This window comes from Zalophus californianus, chromosome 13 (genome assembly GCF_009762305.2).
Source record: "Zalophus californianus isolate mZalCal1 chromosome 13, mZalCal1.pri.v2, whole genome shotgun sequence".
NCBI classification, from domain to species: domain Eukaryota; kingdom Metazoa; phylum Chordata; class Mammalia; order Carnivora; family Otariidae; genus Zalophus; species Zalophus californianus.
This window is the reverse complement of record NC_045607.1, coordinates 42,764,355-42,771,809: the sequence shown is the minus strand read 5'-3', so window position 1 is coordinate 42,771,809 and position 7,455 is coordinate 42,764,355. Positions and strand designations below refer to the sequence as shown.

Genomic DNA, 7,455 nt, shown 5'->3' with positions numbered 1-7,455 from the left:
TTTAACAAAGCCTTTTATAACTATTATTACCTGCCTTAAGTGCAAGGTTTCGAGTAAGAAGCAAACTTTTAAGTGGGTTTTTTTTTAATCTATTACACATAAATTAAACCAAACCAGTAGATTGAAGTGTCTCCTCCTTCTTCCTCCCACACCACTGTGGGCCTAACCTTAATTTGCTGATGTTTGCAGTATTTGTACAAGCAGTGCTATCTTCTGGAGCAAAAGCAATGCTACCGTGATGATTCAGGGAAAGGATTAGAGACTATATATTTTTAAAGTTTTCCTTTTATGAGCAATTTAAATTGGCAGGAAAAACACAATTAAGCAATTTCAAAGGTGTAATTTTATGGAGATTTAAACACTGCATCTCTCAACAGTGCTTTAAAAAAAGAAATTTGTAATTAAGTTTTCCTATTATTTATAGTTCTAATCTTTGTGACACAGTGGTGAAGAAAATTGCCAAGAATGTGATTTTTACTAAGTATGCTTTGAAAGTGCCCAGCCTAAAAATGTTGAAACAGAAAAATCAAGAAAACTAGGGATTTCAGATGCAGAAAAGAGAAGAGATGGCCCCTTGGCACCACTCTTGAGATCATTAAGGAAGTCCTACAGACTCCGTCCCTCAGCAGCTGATGGAAAAAAAGTCTTACCTATAAATTAGAGCGATCTTGCTGTAGATACTGCAGAAGGAACAGGAAATTATCAGACGTCTTTAACCCATCCATTTTCACACCCTATCTTTGTAACCTTCCAATGCAAGGTTTCATTTTAAAGTTACCTATGACAGCATCAAGATCTGCTTCAATTACCTGGAGGATGGGGAACCCTTAGTTTTTGAGAGAGTCCATTCCATTGCAGAGCTTTCTTATTGTAAAATACTTTATTTATTTATTTATTGAGAGCGCACACTTGCACAAGCATGGGGGGGTTGGAGCGGAGAGGGGCAAGGGGGAGAGGGAGAGAGATTCTTAAGCAGGCTCCATGCTCAGCCTGGAGCCCAGTGCGGGGCTCTATCTCACTACCCTGAGATCATGACCTAAGCTGAAATCAAGAGTTGGATCCTTAACCGACTGAGCCACCTGGGTGCCTGAAAAAATACTTTAGTATATCACTAAAAATCTGTTTCCGTTTTGTTTTGTTTTGTTTTGTTTTTCCTGAAGTTGCCCCTCTTCCTAAGGCTGCATTCAGTGTCATTAGGTTGGAGGTTAAAATCGTCCATGGTGAGAACATTTAATCAAATAAATCTGCAAAGACTGCTCCTCATCAAGGAATCCTTAGAAAGCTGGTTGTTCAGTGTTTGCCAGCACACCACAACCTCTGGAGCTCAGCAGAGTAAGTTTGCTTCCTCACTTCTTCAACAGCCTTTCAGACACTTGTAAGCTTTCTCTCCCCGTCCCACAGAAATCCAAGCCGTACATGTTAGGAAGGACCATGGCAAGGTCTCTTGCCGGGTCTCTCTAATCCTAGAGAGGTATATGTGTGCTTGTCTGTGTCCTCCTCTAAGATACATTGTTTGTCTTACTGAGTTGTTTCAGGAATTAAACAGAATGATGTCTGCAACATGCTTAGCACAGTGCCTTGCACATAGTAAGACCTTGGGTACTGTTTACTAATTTCCTATACTTTTCTTTTTTGACTTTTCTGTTTCTCAGAGCCTATAACCCTCTTGGCCCTCTGTTCATGAATGGCCTACCTTTCTTAAAGTCCTTAAGACTCAAGCCATTCTCAACACCAGAAGAGGAACCCAGCTGTGGTTGATGACATGCTAAATGGCCCTCAAGTTTTCTTTGCCTGGGGTACTTGTCCCCTATAATCCTCTCCCTTTGAGTGTGGATGTGACTATGGTTATGATGGGATAGCATCCCCATGATTAGTTTATGTTACATGGCACAGTTGACTTTAAGAAAGGAAGATTATCCTTTGTGGACCTAGCCTAATCAGGTGAACCCTTATAAGGGCTGTGCTTTTCATAAAGTCTGAGATTTGAAGCATGAGATGGATTCCATGTGATGGAGATTGACTGTTACTGACTTTGGATATGGTATGGTAAAAAACCAATTTTCAAGGGCCTGAGAATAGTCTTCATGAGCTGAGAGTGACCTCCAGCCAACAGCCAGCCAGAAAACATGACCGTGGGTATACAGCATCAAAGAAAAGAATTCTGTCAATAATCTGAGTGAGCTTGGAAGTTCTTCCCTGAAGGCTCCAAAAGAGGATTCAACTGGCCAGACATCTCAAGTTTGAGATCCTGATTAAACAACCCAGCTTAGCCAGAATGGACTTCCGACTTAGAGAACTTTGTGACTATAAATGCCTCTTGGTTTAGGCTGCTAAGTTTGTGGGAATTTGTTATTTGTTCTGTAGGGAACAGCAGCTGTCATGTGTCTTCATAGTATTATCTTCAGTCTGAACAGCTTTAATTTGGTCACCATATTGCCAGGTTCCCTCATGAACCATGGGTGTTTTCTTCTGGATTTTTCTTACTTCCCCAGTGTTACCTCGACTATGCCATAGAATGACTGCATTTAATCTGCATTTCATCTAGTTCTGGCCAATGATCACTCTATGCACAGGTAAGACATGGATTAAAATGATCCAAGAGATATTCCAAAATGCAGTAAATAAACCAAGACAAAAATTCTGAAGAGGCATGCACAAGTTAAATCAACATGAAAAAGTGTAAGTCTTTCCTGAAACAAGGCAAGATAGGAATAATTGGAAAAAAAAAAAAGCTTCTGGTTAAAAGTTAGACCCATCTCTCTACTGGGGTGTTCTTGGCACCGCCATGTGATTATTTTCATGTTGGTCTATTCTGTGGACCCCTTGTAGGTGAGGGACTGAGTTCTGTTCTTTAAATTGCAAGGATATTACTCAGTATATTACAGGTGCTCACTAAATGTCTTCTACGTTTGCCTGAAACAGAAGCATTTGCAAATGACAGGATTTACAGCTGGCTGGGATTAATTAAAGTTTTTCTCCAGACTTGAAAAGGAACAAAGAGAACTATCTGTTCAGAAAAGATGTGAAGGGCTGAAGAATGTACCAGAGAGTAAATGCTTTTTCAGAATCAGAAAGCAATTTTTATGAAGCAGGAGGTGTTGGAGAACTCTTTCCGGGTGGGAGGTGAAGAATTGAACAAAAATAAAAATGAGACACCTTAGAATTTGCCATAGAACAAACAAGACAGGAGGTAATAACGGTGGTAGTTTAGAGCTGCTCTCAAAGCATATTTTGTCTAGTTGGGGGAGGGCACTGTCTCTCTGTTGAGAGAGACTGGGTTATACACACAGACATAGCCAGGGGGATTTGTCCACAGTAAAATAGCCAAACTAATATTAAGAGAAGAAAATCCACTCACAGCTGAAAGATAAATGGAACAAAGAGAAAGAAGCCGAAGTGCTTCAGGCAAGTCTAGGCTCTCCTACAGGGAACCCAATTAGTACTTTCCTGACTTGGGCTAGCAGTTTCTCAGAGCACAATCTGAGGAGCATCTGAAGGAAGCAGGCGATTGAGGAGTAACAACCCAAACCGAAATTGATGTTGTTAGTTGCAGTGTATATATGGCATGCCTATGGGTAATATCAGTAACAGTTTCACAATTCCCTAGTTGGAGAAACTGAGGCTCAGAAGGTACATGACTTGCCAAGGGTTGCAGAGCTGATAACTGATAGGAATGTAACCTAGTACAAGATTTTGCTGTCAATCTCTGTGTTCTTCAGAATATCAAATTGTCTCTCCAAGGAAGCACAGAGAATCGAAAAGTATGCATTTTGAAATTAACATCCCTCCTTCAGGTCTGCTGTAAGAATCAGATGAATGGATTATATTCTTGGGAAGTCATCTAATTTCTCTGGGAAAAAAATCCAATAATCTATTCAATTCTGACAATCTCTGACTGCTTGACTCCTATAATTTGTGTACTTAAGACGGATAAATTGCCAGGACTCGGATATTACAGGAAATACAGAAAATCTGAGACTCTTTGTGCCTGCGTATTCACTTATTTAAAAGATATTTTATTTTAGATTTATTTCTTTGAGAAAGAGAGAGGTAGAGAGCAGGAGCATGGGGAGAGAGGCAGAGGGAGAGGGAGAAGCAGATTCCCCACTGAGCAGGGAGCCTGATGTGGGACTCGATCCCAGGACCTTGAGATCATGACCTGAACAGAAGGCAGATGCTTAACTGACTGAGCCACCCAGGTACCTCACAGATATTAAAAAAATATTCTTTGCCAGGGAGATACTAGGAAATATTCCACAAGATTCTAGGTCATTTTCCTTCATCAACCAATTAGGCAAGGGTTTTTACTGAAATTTGGCTCATCAATTCCAACTTTCTCTGATACTAGTCCTACAAACGTCCTGTTACTACGAATAGATGTTCTCTACTTTCCAAATTTCCTTCTAAAAGCAGTTGCTTTCTCATTCACCATTGAAATAAATCTCACATTTAACTTGAAAGTAAAGATAATGATTGTGTTTGTTTTCAGTAACTGTTAGGTAATAAGCCACTGACTGCCACTTTTTATTACAGAAAATATCAATCAGTTTGAAATATTTATTTTATATATTTTTTTGGAAAATGAAGAATGTATAATTCACTTTTGAGGTCTGTCACTTAAAAAAAATTTGCCAGGTAATTAACAGTGAATATCTGTGTGGTACAAAAAGTTGTGATTACTTACTATCTCATTACAAAGAATTGCATTGTTTCTATTGCCAAGTATTGTCTCATGAGGTAATGTAATTTACAAATCCCTTTAATGAGACAGACTCAAGGTGTAAAGCCACTCAGTATGCCAAAAGTGAACAAATGAGGAATCTACTCACTGTTAGCCCACTCCCTCTGGCAGAATTCTCGGGATAGTTGGATTGCTGTAAGTGATACATATTTCTCTAACGTAAGGATAAGAAATCATACATAAAGGTTGTAATATATTCTCTCCCTACCCTGATGTATCAACTTATTCCATCTTATGCCACCATGCCTGTCACTGCCTCCCTGCCATCATACTCCCTCCTCCCAGGTGACAGCAGCTCATTTTGGAGAGCACCATTGAAATAGTAGGTGCTGATTGCAGAAAAACTTACACATATATGTGTAAGGAAGAAATTAAACATAACCCATAATCCACCCCATCAAAATAAACATAATTAACATAGTTGAATTTTTGTGCTCGTGGTGGTTAGTTGGGGTGTGTGGGTATGTGTATAGGTATGCAGTCTAAAATTTTTTTAATCTCAACACTATTGTTAACTGGATTATTTTTCATTTCTATTGGGTTATTAGTATAAAGAGAAGCTACTTATAATCATTTTATGCTTATATTTATTAAATTTACATTTTATTTAGCATCTTACTAAGTTCTCTTTTACTTCTAGATTTTTTGTTTGTTTTTTAACTGAAGCTTCTTGAGTTTTCCTGACATACAGTAAAATAATCTGCCAAAAAAATTTATTTTCAATATTTAAACCAGTTGATTCATTTTCTTTTTTTTTTCACCGTTCAAAATTTATTTGGTATTTTAGTTGGTATGACACTTAGTTGGTTGCATTGTCTTTTTACATTATATGGCCATGTATACTATATTCTGACATACATGGTACACAAAGTAAGATCCTTTAGGACAGTTATGCACAGTACATGCAATATTGAATTTATACATTGGATCCCAGGACGTGACTGACTGGAAAAGATGGACTAGGCATGTCGGGTGTTGGGGGAAGGAACCCGAAGTGACAGAACACACAGTAAACACACATTTGGTGTGCAGAGCAACCGCAGCTCTGACAGTGGAGCCTCTGAGACAGTGGGGCTAACTTACGTTAACCAATTTAGGGCTACAAAGACAGGTATCATCCAGTATCAGGATACAGCTGCAGGGTTTGGTGAACCATTCCTATTTGGAACTTGAGGAAACTGACATTTTTTCTTAGGCCATTTTAATATTACCTGAGTAACAGATCAGATAATAAGGACAATATACACAACCTCCAACTAAAATCCTGCCATAGTCTAGACAGTGAAGTGGTACCTTAGAAAACTTTAAAACTGCAGCTCCTTTTGGATCCCTCAAAGTCTACCTGCACTCTTCTTCAAACTGGCTGCCTCCTCAGGAGTCAGAGTCACCTTCACAACATCTGAAATTCCATTCTGTCTCAAGATGCAAGGGACTCTAAGGAACACATCATCTTTAATTCCATAGAGACCCTTAATCATGGTGGAAATTGGATGCACCCGCCTAAGATTCTTCATTATACTTTCGGCCAGATCTGCCACAGACAGTCCAATGGCCCAGGAAGTGTAGCCTTTCAGTTTGATCACCTCATAGGCACTGTCAACCACCTGTTTGTGAACCTCTTTCCACTGTTCCTTATCTGCATCAGTGCCTAAGTCAGGGTGCAGATTCTTCAGAGAGACACCAGCAACGTTCACTCCACTCCATACAGGCACACTGGAGTCTCCATGCTCCCCAAGGACCCACCCGTGACAGCTTAATGGGTGAACTCCCAGTCTTTTCCCCATTAGGTAACGGAACCGGGCTGAATCCAGATTGCAACCACTTCCAATAACATGGTTTTTGGGAAAGCCACTTATCTTCCAAGCCACATAAGTCAAGATATCCACTGGATTGGAAATGACAAGCAACTTGCAGTTTGGGCTATATTTTACGATATTAGGAATGATGAATTTAAAGATGTTCACGTTACGCTGGACCAAATTAAGACGGCTTTCTCCCTCTTGCTGATGTGCCCCAGCTGTGATAATAACCAGCTTGGAGTTTGCAGTCACATTATAATCTTTGCCAGAGATAATTTTTGGTGTTCTAAGGAAAAGAGATCCATCATCTCTCCCTTCAGGTTGTCTTCCATGACATCAACAAGAGCAAGTTCATCTGCCAAGTCCTTCATTAAGATACTGATGGCACAAGCCATGCCAACAGCACTAACCCCAACAACTGTAATCTTATTCTGGGGGGGTATGTTCTTCCTTAAGAAGATTCTGAATCAGCTGATCTTTGAGAGTTGCCATTTTGGACTTAGAACCAAAAGGAATTGGGAGTGCATGTCGGGCGGGCAGGCGGGCGTCAGCGGCACACAAGGTTGGATTCAGACTCCGCGGCAGTGGCTCTGACACTCCAGTTGATTCATTTTCTAGAGCCTCCAAGATAAAACTGAATGAAATTGAAATAAATATATTTAACAAGTATAGTACAATTATATTACGAAACTGTCATTATCCATTGGATTTAACTCAATGTACTGCTCGGTTCGTGGCTTACTGCTGATCCCTTTATATTTCATCCTCCCCAATCTTTAGACAATCCCTCCACTCAGCAGATGGTTTTTAATGTGCATGAACTGAATCTGTTTCCTGACTCAGTCTAGTTTTGTCCTGGTTATAATTTTCGTATGGTTATTCCTTTCTCTCTACTGGTGGCAGTAAAATGGGAAA

General features: G+C 39.7%; 1 pseudogene; it reads right to left on the bottom strand.

Annotated features, from left to right (window-relative positions):
• Positions 1 to 6,045: 6,045 nt before the first annotated feature.
• Positions 6,046 to 7,050, bottom strand: LOC113934733 (annotated as a pseudogene).
• Positions 7,051 to 7,455: the final 405 nt, after the last annotated feature.